This window comes from Diadema setosum, chromosome 17 (assembly GCF_964275005.1).
Source record: "Diadema setosum chromosome 17, eeDiaSeto1, whole genome shotgun sequence".
NCBI classification, from domain to species: Eukaryota; Metazoa; Echinodermata; class Echinoidea; order Diadematoida; family Diadematidae; genus Diadema; species Diadema setosum.
This window is the reverse complement of record NC_092701.1, coordinates 1,640,241-1,657,947: the sequence shown is the minus strand read 5'-3', so window position 1 is coordinate 1,657,947 and position 17,707 is coordinate 1,640,241. Positions and strand designations below refer to the sequence as shown.

Genomic DNA, 17,707 nt, shown 5'->3' with positions numbered 1-17,707 from the left:
TATAGTTCGAATCAAGCTGAATCTACTCATGTTCTCAAAATTCATCTGTACCCTTAAAACGTGCGCGTACGCGCGCGTTGAAATATTTGTATGCTCAAATCGAGCTCAAATTTTTTTTGCACACGTTTCACACCATTTGGAGCATTTTTTGAAAAATTGAAAAAATCGGAGGGACGCGTACGCGCGCGCGCATATACGCACGCACAGCTCATATGCAATAACCATTTCCCGTTTTTTCACTTTGATCGGATGTCTGAAATGTCAAGGAATATTTCTACCAAGTTTCAAGTCAATCCCACTCAAAATGACGTCATACGGGCCCGTCAAAGTTGAAATTCCGCGCGCGCGTCAATGGCGATATACAGTGCAACAATGTCAAAAAACTGCCAATTTGAAATCCGATTTTACTCGTCAGGATGGACGGTGACCCCCCCCCCCCCTTTTCTTTACATATTCTGAAAGCTGGTGAGTTGTACATGTCATTTCATGGGTTGGCGATGCTGAAAAAATGATTAAAAGGTATCAAATTTCTTAATAAATTAAAAAAAGTAAATTTTCAAAATGACGTCATCAAATTTCAAGTTCATTGAAGCATATCTCACTTATTCTTTAGATGATTTTCGTCCAAATTTCAATATGTTGTAGCTTATAAAATGGTCTTTCAGATATATAATAACAACAATTTGATTGGATGATGGCATCACCTCGTAAAAAGGGACTAAAAGTAACATTGTTAAATTTACCAGTTTACGTGTTATCTCTATGGGAGTGCAGTTTTTCTGGAAATGAAAACTGACATGACTATCTTTATCGAGCACTAGCTCACTTATGCTTCGGTGAATTTCTCCCATATTTTAGTATGTTGTAGCTGAGACTTTGGGCTATCGTTATTGTGCCCTTCGTTTTTTCATACGGAGTCGGCATCATGCCCAAAAATTCGGTTGAAATTAAAGCTTATCTTCCATGTATTTTCATATTCCTTTCTTTCTGCAACTTTCTTTGCAATAACTGAAGAAAAACAAGCTCTATCAGCCCAATTTTTTGCACATGTTTAGTTTATGTCACGTACATTATTTCATAAAATAACAACTACTTGATCGGGCACCTTCTTGGGTATGTAAATTAGGGTCAAAGGTCAAAAATGTTTCATCCTGTATCTTGGTGAATACATGTCTTATCTTTCCCATATTTTGCATACGTAAAGACCATGTTACAAGAATCATTTCACAAAATAACCACTTTTTGCTCAGACGCCATCTTGTCTGTGCAAAGTAGGGTCAAAGGTCATATGTACTTCTTTCTTTATCTTCATTATGACGTGTTATCTCTATGGGAGGGAATTTTTCTGGATATGAAAATTGACGCGATTGTCTTTATCGACGACTAGCTCAATTACCCTTCGGTGAATTTCTTCCAGATTTTAGTATGTTGTAGCCAATGTAATACTCTTTAAGTTTTCTTCGATCAAAGTTTTAATCGGATGATGTCTTCACCTCGTGAAAATAGATATAATGTAACCTTGTCAAATTTAACCAGTTTACGTGTTATCTCTATGGGAGGGAATTTTTCTGGAAATGAAAATTGACATGACGGTCTTTATGGAGCACTAGCTCACTTACTCTTCTGTGAATTTCTCCCAGATTTTAATATGTTGTAGCTCAGACTGTGGGCTATCGTCAATGTTTCTACAATTTTTCATAAGATGCCGAGATCACATTTAAAAAAATGGTTGAAATCAAACTTATCTTCGATGTATTGAGATATTTCTTTTTTTCTGCAACTTTCTTTGCAATAACTCAAAAAAAAAAAAAAACAGCCCCTATCATCAACATATTTTGCACATGTTTAGTTCATGTCACGTACATTGTTATAAGATAACAACTACTTGATCGAACACCATCTTGGGTAGGTAAATTAGGGTCAAAGGTCATAAATGTTTCATTCTGTATCTTCGTTATAGTGTATACTGAATTTGGTACCAAAGATGGCAGACCTGACTCTCTTCTAAATGAGAATTAAAACATCACACGGTCAATGTCATTAAACACAGATGAAACCTGTATGGTCATGCCTATTGCGATCAGGACTCGAATCATCGATTAAAAAAAAAAAATCGGATCACCTAATTTGTCAGTGTTGACAAATTCCAAGTCTAGTTGGTTCTTCTTCTTCTTCTTCTTTATTTCTGGACAAAATTTGTGTAGAGGTTAGCTCAGAAAGTCCTCTTCCTATCAATTTCAAAATTATACCATATATGTATCATGTCCCAAAGACGACAGATCTAATGTATAATAGTGATCAGTCGACCGTGACGTCACTGTGACGTCATTATATGAAAACACATTCTCAATCATATCTCACTAATGGAATAGAGTTTTTCAATGAAATTTACGTCACATATATTTCAAGTTATGCGCATTCTACTCATATTCTCAAAATTCATATTTTCTCTTAAAACGTGCGCGTACGCGCGCGTTGAAATATTTGTATGCTCAAATCGAGCTCAAATTTTTTTTGCACACGTTTCAGACCATTTGCAGCATTTTTTGAAAAATTGAAAAAATTGGACGGACGCGTACGCGCGCGCACATATACGCACGTACAGCTCATATGCAACAGAAATTTCCCGATTTTTTACATTTATCGGATGTCTGAAAAGTCAAGGAACATTTCTAGCAAGTTTCAAGTCAATCCGACTCAATATGACGTCATACGGGACTGTCAAAGTTGAAATTCCGCGCGCGCGTCAATGGCGATATACAGTACAACAATGCCCAAAAACCGCCAATTTTAAATCCGATTTTACTCGTCAGGATGGACGGTGACCCCCCATTTTCTTTACATATTCTGAAAGCTGATGAGTTGTACATGTCAGTTTATGGGTTGGCGATACTGAAAAAGTGATTAAAAGATATCAAATTTCTTAATAAAGTAAAAAAAGTAAATTTTCAAAATGACGTCATCAATTTTCAAGTTTACTTGGGCGTATCTCACTTATCCTCTGCCAATTTTCACTCAGATTTCAGTATGTTGTAGCTTATTAAATGTTCTTTCATTAATGTAATAACAACATTTTGATTGGATGGCGGCATCACCTCGTAAAAATGGATTAAAAGTAATCTTGTCAAATTTGACCAGTTTACGTGTTATCTCTATGGGAGAGCAGTTTTTCTGGCAGTGAAAATTGACATGACTATCTTTTTCGAGCATTAGCTCACTTATGCTTCGGTGAATTTTTCCCAGATTTTAGTATGTTGTAGCTGAGACTTTGGGCTATCGTTAGTGTGCCCTCCATTTTTTCATACGAGGCCGGCATCACGTCGAAAAACTTGGTTGAAAATGGCACGTGGCTTCGATGCAGCGTCATTTTGCTTAATACACAGGGCCTATGGAGCATGAAATAGGTCATTGCATAGCGCATCCGACTCGTAATCCTAAGGTCCCTGGTTCGAGCCTCACCCTTGCCAATATTTAGGTGATCCGAGTATCCTCTCGGATCACCTTCTGTATCTGTACGGATTCTTTGTTAGGTGATCCGAGTATCCTCTCGGATCACCTTCTGTATCTGTACTGATTAGGTGATCCGAGTATCCTCTCGGATCACCTTCTGTATCTGTACTGATTCTTTGTTCTTCTTTTTAATCTTCTTTATTTCTGGACAAAATTTGTGCAGAGGTTAGCTCAGAAAGTGCACTGCCTCTCAATGTCAAACTTATACCATATATGTATCATGTCGCAAAGACGACAGCGCAAGTAAAATAATAGTGATCAGTCGACCGTGACGTCACTATGACGTCATTATATGAAAACACATTTTCATTCATATCTCATTATTGGAATGGAATTTTTCAATGAAATTCACGTCACATATATTTCAAGTCAAGCGCATTCTACTCATATTATCAAAATTCACATTTATTATTAAAAAGTGCGCGTACGCGCGCGTTGAAATATTTGTATGCTCAAATCGAGCTCAAATTTTTTTTGCACACGTTTCAGACCATTTGGAGCATTTTTTGAAAAATTGAAAAAATTGGACGGACGCGTACGCGCGCGCACATATACGCACGCACAGCTCATATGCAATAGAAATTTCCCATTTTTTCACACGGATCGGATGTCTGAAATGTCAAGGAATGTTTCTACCAAGTTTCAAGTCAATCCGACTCAATATGACGTCATACGGGCCCGTCAAAGTTGAAATTCCGCGCGCGCGTCAATGGCGATATACAGTGCAACAATGCCAAAAAACCGCCAATTTTTGATCCGATTTTACTCGTCAGGATGGACGGTGACCCCCCATTTTCTTTACATATTTTGAAAGCTGATGAGATGTACATATCATTTCATGGGTTGGCGATACTGAAAAAATGATCAAAAGATATCAAATTTCTTAATAAAGTAAAAAAAGTAAATTTTCAAAATGACGTCATCAAATTTCAAGTTCACTCGAGCGTATCTCACTTATCCTTTGCCAATTTTCACACAAATTTCAGTATGTTGTAGCTTATTAAATGCTTTTTCATTAATATAATAACAGCATTTTGATTGGATGACGGCATCACATCGTAAAAATGGATTCAAAGTATTCTTGTCAAATTTGACCAGTTTACGTGTTATCTCTATGGGAGTGCAGTTTTTCTGGAAATGAAAATTGACATGACTATCTTTATCGAGCACTATCTCACTTATGCTTCGGTGAATTTCTCCCAAATTTTAGTATGTTGTAGCTGAGACTTTGGGCTATCGTAAGTGTGCCCTTTGTTTTTTCATACGACGTCGGCATCACGTCAAAAAATTTGGTTGAAATTAAAGCTTATCTTCGATGTATTGAGATATTTCTTCCTTTCTGCAACTTTCTTTGCAATAACTCAAGAAAGAGAGCCCCTATCACCCCCATATTTTGCACATGTTTAGTTCATGTTACGTACATTATTTGATAAAATAACAACTACTTGATCGGACACGATCTTGGGTATGTAAATTAGGGTCAAAGGTCATAAATACTTCATCCTGTATCTTGGTGAATACATGTCTTATCTTTCCCATATTTTGCACACGTAAAGACCATGTTACAAGGATCATTTCACAAAATAACCACTTTTTGCTCAGATGCCATCTTGTCTGTGCAAAGTGGGGTCAAAGGTCATATGTACTTTTTTCTGTATCTTCGTTATGACGTGTTATCTCTATGGGAGGGAATTTTTCTAGATGTGAAAGTTGACATGATTGTCTTTATCGAGCACTATCTCACTTATGCTTCAGTGAATTTCTCCCAAATTTTAGTATGTTGTAGCTGAGACTTTGGGCTATCGTGAGTGTGCCCTTTGTTTTTTCATACGACGTCGGCATCACGTCAAAAAATTTGGTTGAAATTAAAGCTTATCTTCGATGTATTGAGATATTTCTTTCTTTCTGCAACTTTCTTTGCAATAACTCAAGAAAAACAGCCTCTATTACCCCCCATATTTTGCACATGTTTAGTTCATGTCACGTACATTATTTCATAAAATAACAACTACTTGACCGGACACCATCTTGGGTATGTAAATTGGGATCAAAGGTCATAAATGTTTCATCCTGTATCTTGGTGAATACTTGTCCTGTCTTTCCCATATTTTGCACACGCAAGGACCATTTTACAAGAATCATTTCACTAAATAACTACTTTTTGCTCAGATGCCATCTTTGGTGTGCAAAATGGGGTCAAAGGTCAAATATACTTCATTCTGTATCTTCGTTAGTGCATACGGAATTCGGTACCAAAGATGGCAGGTCTGACTCCCTTTTCTAAATGAGACTCCAAACATCACATGGCCAATGTCCTCTCAACACAGATGAAACCTGTATAGTCATGCCTATTGGGATCAGGACTCAAATCATTGATTTCCCAAGAGATCGGATCACCTAATTTGTCAGTGTTGACAAATTCCGAGTCTAGTACTCTTTAAGTTTTGTTCAATCAAAGTTTTAATCGGATGATGTCTTCACCTCGTGAAAATGGATATAATGTAACCTTGTCAAATTTAACCAGTTTACGTGTTATCTCTATGGGAGGGAATTTTTCTGGAAATGAAAATTGACATGACGGTCTTTATCGAACACTAGCTCACTTACTCTTCTGTGAATTTCTCCCAGATTTTAATATGTTGTAGCTCAGACTTTGGGCTATCGTGACTATACCCTCCAATTTTTCATACGACGCCGAGATCACGTCAAGAAACTTGGTTGAAATCAAACTTATCTTCGATGTATTGAGATATTTCTTTCTTTCTACAACTTTCTTTGAAATAACTCAAGAAAAACAGCCCCTATCACGCCCATATTTTGCACATGTTTAGTTCATGTCACGTACATTATTTCATAAAATAACAACTACTTGATCAGACACCATCTTGGGTATGTAAATTAGGGTCAAAGGTCATAAATGTTTCAACCTGTATCTTGGTGAATACAAGTCCTATCTTTCCCATATTTTGCACACGTAAAGACCATGTTACAAGGATCATTTCACAAAATAACCACTTTTTGCTCAGATGCCATCTTGGCTGTGCAAAGTTGGGTCAATGGTCAAATGTACTTCATTCTGTATCTTCGTTATAGTTTATACCAGGGAGGTACCTCCCTGGTTTATACCGAATTTGGTACCAAAGATGGTAGACCTCACTCTCTTTTCTAAATGAGAATCCAAATATCACACGGCCAATGTCTCTAAACACAGATAAAATCTATATGGTCATGCCTATTGCGATCAGGACTCGAATCATTGATTAAAAAAAAAAATCGGATCACCTAATTTGTCAGTCTTGACAAATTCCGAGTCTAGTTAGGTGATCCGAGTATCCTCTCGGATCACCTTCTGTATCTGTACGGATTCTTTGTTCTTCTTCTTCTTCTTCTTTCTTTATTTCTGGACAAAAGTTGTGTATCTACGTACTCAGAAAGTACTCAGAGTATCAACTTCAAATTCATACCATATATGTATCATGTCCCAAAGACGACAAATCTAATGTATCATTGTGATTACTCGACCGTGACGTCACTATGACGTCATTATATGAAAACACATTTTCATTCATATCTCATTAATGGAATGGAATTTTTCAATGAAATTTACGTCACATACATTTGAAGTTATGGGCATTTTACTCATATTCTCAAAATTCATATTTTCTCTTAAAACGCGCGCGTACGCGCGCGTTGAAATATTTGTATGCTCAAATTGAGCTCAAAATTTTTTTGCACACGTTTCAGACCATTTGGAGCATTTTTTGAAAAATTGAAAAAATCGGACGGACGCGTACGCGCGCGCACATATACGCATGCACAGCTTATATGCGACTGAAATTTCCTGTTTTTTTACACTTATCGGATGCCTGAAATGTCAAGAAATATTTCTACCAAGTTTCAAGTCAATCCGACCCAATATGACGTCATACGGGCCCGTCAAAGTTGAAATTCCGCGCGCGCGTCAATGGCGATATACAGTGCAACAATGCCAAAAAACCGCCAATTTTGAATCCGATTTTACTCGTCAGGATGGACGGTGACCCCCCATTTTCTTTACATATTCTGAAAGCTAATGAGTTGTACATGTCAATTCATGGGTTGGCGATGCTGCAAAAATGATGAAAAGATATCAAATTTCTTAATAAAATTAAAAAAGTAAATTTTCAAAATGACGTCATCAAATTTCAAGTTCACTCGAGCGTATCTCACTTATCCTTTGCCAATTTTCACCCAGATTTCAGTATGTTGTAGCTTATTTAATAATCTTTCAGTTACATAATAACAACATTTTGATTGGATGACGGCATCACCTCGTAAAAATGGATTGAAAGTAATCTTGTCAAATTTGACCAGTTTACGTGTTATCTCTATGGGAGTGCTGTTTTTCTGGAAATGAAAATTGACATGACTATCTTTGTCGAGCACTAGCTCCCTTATGCTTCGGTGAATTTCTCCCAGATTTTAATATGTTGTAGCTGAGACTTTGGGCTATCGCTATGTGCCCTCCAGTTTTTCATTTGATGTCGGCATCACGTCCAAAAACTTGGTTGAAATTAAAGCTTATCTTCGTTGTATTGAGATATTCCTCTCTTTTTGCAACTTTCTTTGCAATAACTCAAGAAAAACACGCCCTATTACCGCCATATTTTGCACATGTTTAGTTCATGTCACGTACATTATTTCATAAAATAACAACTACTTGATCAGACACCATCTTGGGTATGTAAATTAGGGTCAAAGGTCATAAATGTTTCATCCTGTATCTTGGTGAATACTTGTCCTATCTTTCCCATATTTTGCACACACAAAGACCATCTTACAAGAATCATTTCACACAATAACTACTTTTTGCTCAGATGCCATCTTTGGTGTGCAAAATGGGGTCAAAGGTCAAATACATTTCATTCTGTATCTTCGTTAGTGCATACGGAATTCGGTACCAAAGATGGCAGGTCTGACTCCCTTTTCTAAGTGAGACTCCAAACATCACATGGCCAATGTATCCTCAACACAGATGAAACCTGTATGGTCATGCCTATTGGGATCAGAACTCAAATCATTGATTTCCCAATAGATCGGATCACCTAATTTGTCAGTGTTGACAAATTCCGAGTCTAGTTAGGTGATCCGAGTATCCTCTCGGATCACCTTCTGTTTTTGTACGGATTCTTTCTTCTTCTTTTTCTTCTTTCTCCCCAAAAGTTGTGCATCGATTAGCTCAGAAAGTCCTCTTCCTATCAATTTCAAACTTATACCATATATGTATCATCTCCCAAAGACGGCAATCGAACTAAAATCAAAGTGATCAGTAGACCGTGACGTCACTATGACGTCATTATATGAAAACACATTCTCAATCATATCTCATTACTGGAATGGAATTTTTCAATGAAATTTACGTCACATATATTTCAAGTCAAGCGCATTCTATTCATATTCTCAAAATTCATCTATACCTTAAAACGTGCGCGTACGCGCGCGTTGAAATATTTATATGCTCAAATCGAGCTCAAATTTTTTTTGCACACGTTTCAGACCATTTGGAGCATTTTTTGAAAAATTGAAAAAATTTTACGGACGCGTACGCGCGCGCGCATATACGCACGCACAGCTCATATGCAAAAGAAATTTCCCGTTTTTTCACACTTATCGCCTGCCTGAAATGTCAGGGAATATGTCTACCAAGTTTCAAGTCAATCCGACTCAATATGACGTCATAAGGGCCCGTCAAAGTTGAAATTCCGCGCGCGCGTCAATGGCGATATACAGTGCAACAATGCCAAAAAACTTCCAATTTTAAATCCGATTTTACTCGTCAGGATGGACGGTGACCCCCCATTTTCTTTACATATTCTGAAAGCTGATGAGTTGTACATGTCATTTCATGGGTTGGCAATGCTGAAAAAATGATTAAAAGGTATCAAATTTCTTAATAAAGTAAAAAAAGTAAATTTTCAAAATGACGTCATCAACTTTCAAGTTCATTCAAGCATATCTCACTTATTCTTTAGTTGATTTTCGTCCAAATTTCAATATGTTGTAGCTTATTAAATGGTCTTTCAGATATATAATAACAACAATTTGATTGGATGACGGCATCATCTCGTAATATTGGATTGAAAGTAATCTTGTCAAATTTGACCAGTTTACGTGTTATCTTAATGGGAGTGCAGTTTTTCTGGAAATGAAAATTGACATGACTATCTTTTTCGAGCACTAGCTCACCTATGCTTCTGTGAATTTCTCTAAAATTTTAATATGTGGTAGCTGAGACTTTGGGCTATCTTGAGTGTGCCCTTCATTTTTTCATACGGTATCGGGATCACGTCCAAAAACTTGGTTGAAATCAAAGCCTATCTTCGATGTATTTTCATATTTCTTTCTTTTTCCAACTTTCTTTGCAATAACTCAAGAAAAACATACTGTATCACCACCATATTTTGCACATGTTTAGTTCATGTCACGTAGATTATTTCATAAAATAAAAACTACTTCATCAGACGCCATCTTGGGTATGTAAATTAGGGTCAAAGGTCATAAATGTTTCATCCTGTATCTTGGTGAATACATGTTCTATCTTCCCCATATTTTGCACACGTAAAGACCGTGTTACAAGGATCATTTCACAAAATAACCACGTTTTGCTCAGATGCCATCTTGTCTGTGCAGATCGGGGTCAAAGGTCATATGTACTTCTTTCTTTATCTTCGTTATGACGTGTTATCTCTATGGGAGGGAATTTTTCTAGATGTGAAAACTGACATGATTGTCTTTATCGAGCACTAGCTCACTTACCCTTCGGTGAATTTCTCCCAGATTTTGATATGTTGTAGCTGAGACTTTCCGCTATCGTACGTGTCCCCTTTGTTTTTCATATGGTGTCGGGATCACGTCCAAAAAAGTGGTTGAAATTAAAGATTATCTTCGATGTATTTTCATATTTCTTTCTTTTTCCAACTTTCTTTGCAATAACTCAAGAAAAACAGCCCCTATCATCCCCATATTTTGCACATGTTTAGTTAATGTCACGTACATTATTTCATAAAATAACAACTACTTGATCAGACACCATCTTGGGTAGGTAAATTAGGGTCAAAGGTCATAAATGTTTCATCCTGTATCTTGGTGAATACATGTCTTATCTTTCCCATATGTTGCACACGCAAAGACCATGTTACAAGAATAATTTCACAAAATAACCACTTTTTGCTCAGATGCCATCTTGGGGGTGCAAAGTGGGGTCAAAGGTCAAATATAGTTCATTCTGCTTCTTTGATAGTGTATACGGAATTCGGTACCCAAGATGGCAGGTCTGACTCCCTTTTCAAAATGAGAATCCAAACATCACACGACCAATGTCCCTAATCTCAGGTGAAAGCTCGAATCATTGATTTAAAAAAAAAAATCGGATCACCTAATTTGTCAGTCTTGACAAATTCCGAGTCTAGTTAGGTGATCCGAGTATCCTCTCGGATCACCTTCTGTATCTGTACTGATTCTTTATTTTTCGTCTTCTTTATTTCTTTATTTCTCCCCAAAAGTTGTGCAGAGGTTAGCTCAGAAAGTGCTATGTCTATCAAGTTCAAAGTTATACCATGTATGTATCGTGTCCCAAAGACGGCAATCGAACTAAAATCAAAGTGATCAGTCGACCGTGACGTCACTATGACGTCATTATATGAAAACACATTCTCAATCATATCTCATTAATGGAATGAAGTTTTTCAATGAAATTTACGTCACATATATTTCAAGTTATGCGCATTTTACTCATATTCTCAAAATTCACATTTTCTCTTGATACGTGCGCGTACGCGCGCGTTGAAATATTTGTATGCTCAAATCGAGCTCAAATTTTTTTTGCACACGTTTCAGACCATTTGGAGCATTTTTTGAAAAATTGAAAAAATCGGACGGACGCGTACGCGCGCGCGCATATATGCACGCACAGCTCATATTCAATAGAAATTTTCAGTTTTTTCACACGGATCGGATGTCCAAAATGTCAAGGAATATTTCTATCAAGTTTCAAGTCGATCCGACTCAATATGACGTCATACGGGCCCGTCAAATTCAAAATTCCGCGCGTGCGTCAATGGGGATACACAGTGCAACTATGCCAAAAAACCACCAATTTTAAATCGGATTTTACTCGTCAGGATGGACGGTGACCCCCCATTTTCTTGATATATTCTAAAAGCTGATGAGTTGTACATGTCATTTCATGAGTTGGCGATACTGAAAAAATGATTAAAAGATATCAAATTTCTTAATAAAGTAAACAAAGTAAATTTTCAAAATGACGTCATCAAATTTCAAATTCACTCGAGCGTATCTCACTTAAATTTCCCCAATTTTCACCCAGATTTCAGTATGTTGTAGCTTATGAAATGTTCTTTCATTAATGTAAAAACAACATTTTGATTGGATAACGTCATCACCTCGTAAAAATGGATTGAATGTATCCTTGTAAAATTTGACCAGTTTACGTGTTATCTCTATGGGAGAGCAGTTTTTCTGGCAGTGAAAATTGACATGACTCTCTTTTTCGAGCACTAGCTCACTTATGCTTCGGTGAATTTTTCCCAGATTTTAGTATGTTGTAGCTGAGACTTTGAGCTATCGTAAGTGTGCCCTCCATTTTTTCATACGACGTCGGCATCACGTCGAAAAACTTGGTTGAAAATTGCATGTGGCTTCGATGCAGCGTCATTTTGCTTAATACACAGGGCCTATGGAGCATGAAATAGGTCATTGCATAGCGCATCCGACTCGTAATCCTAAGGTCCCTGGTTCGATGCTCTCCGCTGCCAGTTGTTTTTAATTTTTTTTAAACACTATTTTTTCTTCTTTTTCTTTAGTTAGTCTTAATCTCCTTTCCTAACTTTATCTTTTTCTGATTTTTTTCATGCTTCTCCTTCAAATTTCTATAAAAATAACAATTTTTTCTTTATTTTTCTTTCTTTCTACTACTTTCTGTGCAATAGATGAACAACAACAATGGCAATTAATCCCATATTTTGCACATGTTTTGTTCATGTCACGTACATTATTTCATAAAATAACAATTACTTGATCGGACACCATCTTGGGTATGTAAATTAGGGTCAAAGGTCATAAATGTTTCATCCTGTATCTTGGTGAATACATGTCCTATCTCTCCCATATTTTGCACACGCAAAGACCATGTTACAAGAATCATTTCACAAAATAACCACTTTTTGCTCAGATGCCACCATGTCTGTGCAAAGTGCGGTCAAAGGTCATATATTCTTCTTTCTGTATCTTCATTATGACGTGTTATCTCTATGGGAGTGCAGTTTTTCTGCAAATGAAATTTGACATGACTATCTTTTTCGAGCAATAGCTCACTTATGCTTCGGTGAATTTCTCCCAGATCTTAATATTGTGTAGCTGAGACTTTGGGCTATCGTATTTTACCCTTCGTCTTTTTCATACGATGTCGGGATCACGTTAAAAAACGTGGTTGAATTTAAAACTTATCTTCAATGTATTGAGATGTTTCTTTTCTTTCTGCAACTTTCTTTGCAATAACTCAAGAAAAACAGCGTCTATCACCCTCAAATTTTGCACATGTTTAGTTCATGTCACGTACATTATTTCATAAAATAACAACTTCTTGATCAGACACTATCTTGGGTATGTAAATTAGAGTCAAAGGTCATAAATGTTTCATTCTGTATCTTAGTGAATACATGTCCTATCTCTTCCATATTTTGCACACGCAAAGACCATGTTACAAGAATCATTTTACGAAATAACCACTTTTTGCTTAGATGCCATCCTGGCTGTGCAAAGTGGGGTCAATGGTCAAATATACTTAATTCTGTATCTTCGTTACAGTGTATACGGAATTTGGTACCAAAGATGGCAGGTCTGACTCGCTTTTCTAAATGAGATTCCAAATATCACACGGCAAATGTCCCTAAACACAGATGAAAGCTGTATGGTCATGCCTAAATTATGTATTTGTTGCTGTATCTTCGTTATCTAGTGTATACAGAATTTGGTACCAAGGATGACAGATATGACTCCCTTTTCTAAATGAGAATCCAAACATCACACGGCCAATGTCTCTAAACACAGATGAAACCTGTATGGTCATGCCTATTGCGATCAGACCTCGAATCATTGATTAAAAAAAAATCGGATCACCTTAATTTGTCAGTGATGACAAATTACAATCTCTAGTGTTAAACTTCCCGTTGTCACAAAAAAGTTCTTTCTCCTCAAATGTTGTGTAGAGGTTAGCTCAGAAAGTCCTCATCCTATCATTGTCAAAATTATACTATATATGTATCATGTCCCAAAGACGACAGATCTAATAAAATCATAGTGATCAGTCAACCGTGACGTTACTATGACGTCATTATATGAAAACACATTCTCATTCATATCTCATTAATGGAATGGAATTTTTCAATGAAATTCACGTCACATATATTTCAAGTCAAGCGCATTCTACTCATATTCTCAAAATTCATATTAACGCTTAAGACGCGCACGTACGCGCGCGTTGAAATATTTGTATGCTCCAATCGAGCTCAAAATTTTTTTGCATACGTTTCAGACCAATTGGGGCATTTTTTGAAAAATTGAAAAAATTGGACGGACGCGTACGCGCGCGCACATACACGCATGCACAGCTCATATGCAATAGAAATTTCCCGTTTTTTCACTTGGATCGGATGTCTGAAATGTCAAGGAATATTTCTACCAAGTTTCAAGTCAATCCGACTCAATATGACGTCATAAGGGTCCGTCAAAGTTGAAATTCCGCGCGCGCGTCAATGGCGATATACAGTGCAACTATGCCAAAAAACCGCCAATTTTAAATCCGATTTTACTCGTCAGGATGGACGGTGACCCCCCATTTTCTTTACATATTCTGAAAGCTGATGAGTTGTACATGTCATTTCATGGGGTGGCGATGCTGAAAAAATGATTAAAAGATATCAAATTTCTTGATAAAATAAAGAGAGTTAATTTTCAAAATGACGTCATCAAATTTCAAGGTCACTCGAGCGTATTTCACTAATCCTTTGCCAATTTTGACTCAAATTTCAGTATGTTGTAGCTTATTAAATGCTCTTTCCAAATTATATTTACAAAATTTTGATTAGATGACGGCATCACATCGTAAAAATGAATTCAGTGTAACGTTGTCAAATCTGGCCAGTTTACGTGTTATCTCTATGGGAGTGTAGTTTTTCTGGAAATGGAAATTGACATGACTAACTTTATCGAGCACTAGCTCACTTACCCTTTGGTGAATTTCTCCCAGATTTTAATATGTTGTAGCTGAGACTTTGGGCTATCGTAAATGTGCCCTTTGTTTCTTCATACGGTTTCGGGATCACGTCAAAAAACTTGGTTGAAATTAAAGCTTATCTTTGATGTATTGAGATATTTCTTTCTTTCTGCAACTTTCTTTGCAATAACTCAAGAAAAACAGACCCAATCACCCCCATATTTTGCACATGTTTAGATCATGTCACATACATTATTTCATAAAATAACAACTACTTGATTAGACGCCATCTTGGGTATATAAATTAGGGTCAAAGCTCATAAATGTTTTATCCTGTATCTTGGTGAATACATGTCCTATCATTCCCATATTTTGCACACGTAAAGACCATATTACAGGGATCATTTCACAAAATAACCACGTTTTGCTCAGATGCCATCTTGTCTGTGCAAAGTAGGGTCAAAGATCAAATAGACTTCATTCTGTATCTTAGTGTATACGGAATTGTGTACCATAGATGGCAGGTCTGACTCCCTTTTCTAAATGAGAATCTAAACATCACACGGTCAATGTCCTTATTAACACAGATGAAACCTGTTTGGTCATACCTATTGGGATCGGGACTAAAATCATTGATTTCCGAAGAGATCGGATCACCTAATTTGTCAGTCTTGACAAATTCCAAGTCTAGTTAGGTGATCCGAGTATCCTCTCGGATCACCTTCTGTATCTGTACGGATTCTTTGTTGGTGGTTCTTCTTCTTCTTCTTCTTTCTTTATTTCTGGACAAATTTTGTGTATCGATTAGCTCAGAAAGTATTCTTCCTATCAATGTCAAAATTATACCATATATGTATCATGTCCCAAAGACGACGGGTCTAATAAAATCAGTGTGATCAGTCGACCGTGACGTTACTATGACGTCATTATATGAAAACACATTCTCAATCATATCTCATCAATGGAATGGAATTTTTCAATGAAATTTACATCACATTTATTTCAAGTTATGCGGATTCTACTCATATTGTCAAAATTCATATTTTCTCTTAAAACGTGCGCGTACGCGCGCGTTGAAAAATTTGTATGCTCAAATCGAGCTCAAATTTTTTTTGCACACGTTTCAGACCATTTGGAGCATTTTTTGAAAAATTGAAAAAATTGGACGGACGCGTACGCGCGCGCACATATTCGCACACACAGCTCATATGCAATGGAAATTTCCCGTTTTTTCACACTTATCGTATGCCTAAAATGTCAAGGAATATTTCTACCAAGTTTTAAGTCAATCCGACTCAATATGACGTCATACGGGCCCGTCAAAGTTGAAATTCCGCGCGCGCGTCAATGGCGATATACAGTGCAACGATGCCAAAAAAACGCCAATTTTAAATCCGATTTTACTCGTCAGGATGGACGGTGACCCCCCATTTTCTTTACATATTCTGAAAGCTGATGAGTTGTACAAGTCATTTCATGGGTTGGCAATGCTGGAAAAATGATTAAAATATATCAAATTTCTTAATAAAGTTAAAAAAGTAAATTTTCAAAATGACGTCATCAAATTTCAAGTTCATTCAAGTATATCTCACTTATTCTTAGTTGATTTTCGTCCAAATTTCAATATGTTGTAGCTTATTAAATGTTCTTTCAGACATATAATAACAACAATTTGATTGGATGACGGCATCACCTCGTAAAAAGGGATTAAAAGTAACATTGTTAAATTTGACCAGTTTACGTGTTATCTCTATGGGAGTGCAGTTTTTCTGGAAATGAAAACTGACATGACTATCTTTATCGAGCACTAGCTCACTTATGCTTCGGTGAATTTCTCCCATATTTTAGTATGTTGTAGCTGAGACTTTGGGCTATCGTAAATGTGCCCTTCGTTTTTTCATACGGAGTCGGCATCATGCCCAAAAACTTGGTTGAAATTAAAGCTTATCTTCCATGTATTTTCATATTCCTTTCTTTCTGCAACTTTCTTTGCAATAACTCAAGAAAAACAAGCTCTATCAGCCCTATATTTTGCACATGTTTAGTTTATGTCACGTACATTATTTCATAAAATAACAACTACTTGATCGGGCACCTTCTTGGGTATGTAAATTAGGGTCAAAGGTCAAAAATGTTTCATCCTGTATCTTGGTGAATACATGTCTTATCTTTCCCATCTTTTGCATACGTAAAGACCATGTTACAAGAATCATTTCACAAAATAACCACTTTTTGCTCAGACGCCATCTTGTCTGTGCAAAGTAGGGTCAAAGGTCATATGTACTTCTTTCTTTATCTTCATTATGACGTGTTATCTCTATGGGAGGGAATTTTTCTAGATGTGAAAATTGACATGATTGTCTTTATCGACGACTAGCTCAATTACCCTTCGGTGAATTTCTTCCAGATATTAGTATGTTGTAGCCAATGTAATACTCTTTAAGTTTTGTTAATCAAAGTTTTAATCGGATGATGTCTTCACCACTTGAAAATGGATATAATGTAACCTTGTCAAATTTAACCAGTTTACGTGTTATCTCTATGGGAGGGAATTTTTCTGGAAATGAAAATTGACATGACGGTCTTTATCGAGCACTACCTCACTTACTCTTCTGTAAATTTCTCCCAGATTTTAATATGTTGTAGCTGAGACTTTGGGCTATCATCAGTGATTCTCCATTTTTTCATACGACGCCGAGATCACGTCAAAAAACTTGGTTGACATCAAACTTATCTTCGATGTATTGAGATATTTCTTTCTCTCTGCAACTTTCTTTGCAATAACTCAAGAAAAACAGCCCCTATCATCCCCATATTTTGCACATGTTTAATTTATGTCACGTACATTATTTCATAAAATAACAACTACTTGATCAGACACCATCTTGGGTATGTAAATTAGGGTCAAAGGTCATAAATGTTTTA

General features: G+C 36.5%; 1 protein-coding gene across 1 annotated transcript in view; it reads left to right on the top strand.

The window, feature by feature from the left end:
* The window catches only part of LOC140241092 (uncharacterized), a 329,537-nt gene that overhangs the window by 201,909 nt on the left and 109,921 nt on the right, over positions 1-17,707 (top strand). The window lies entirely within an intron of this gene.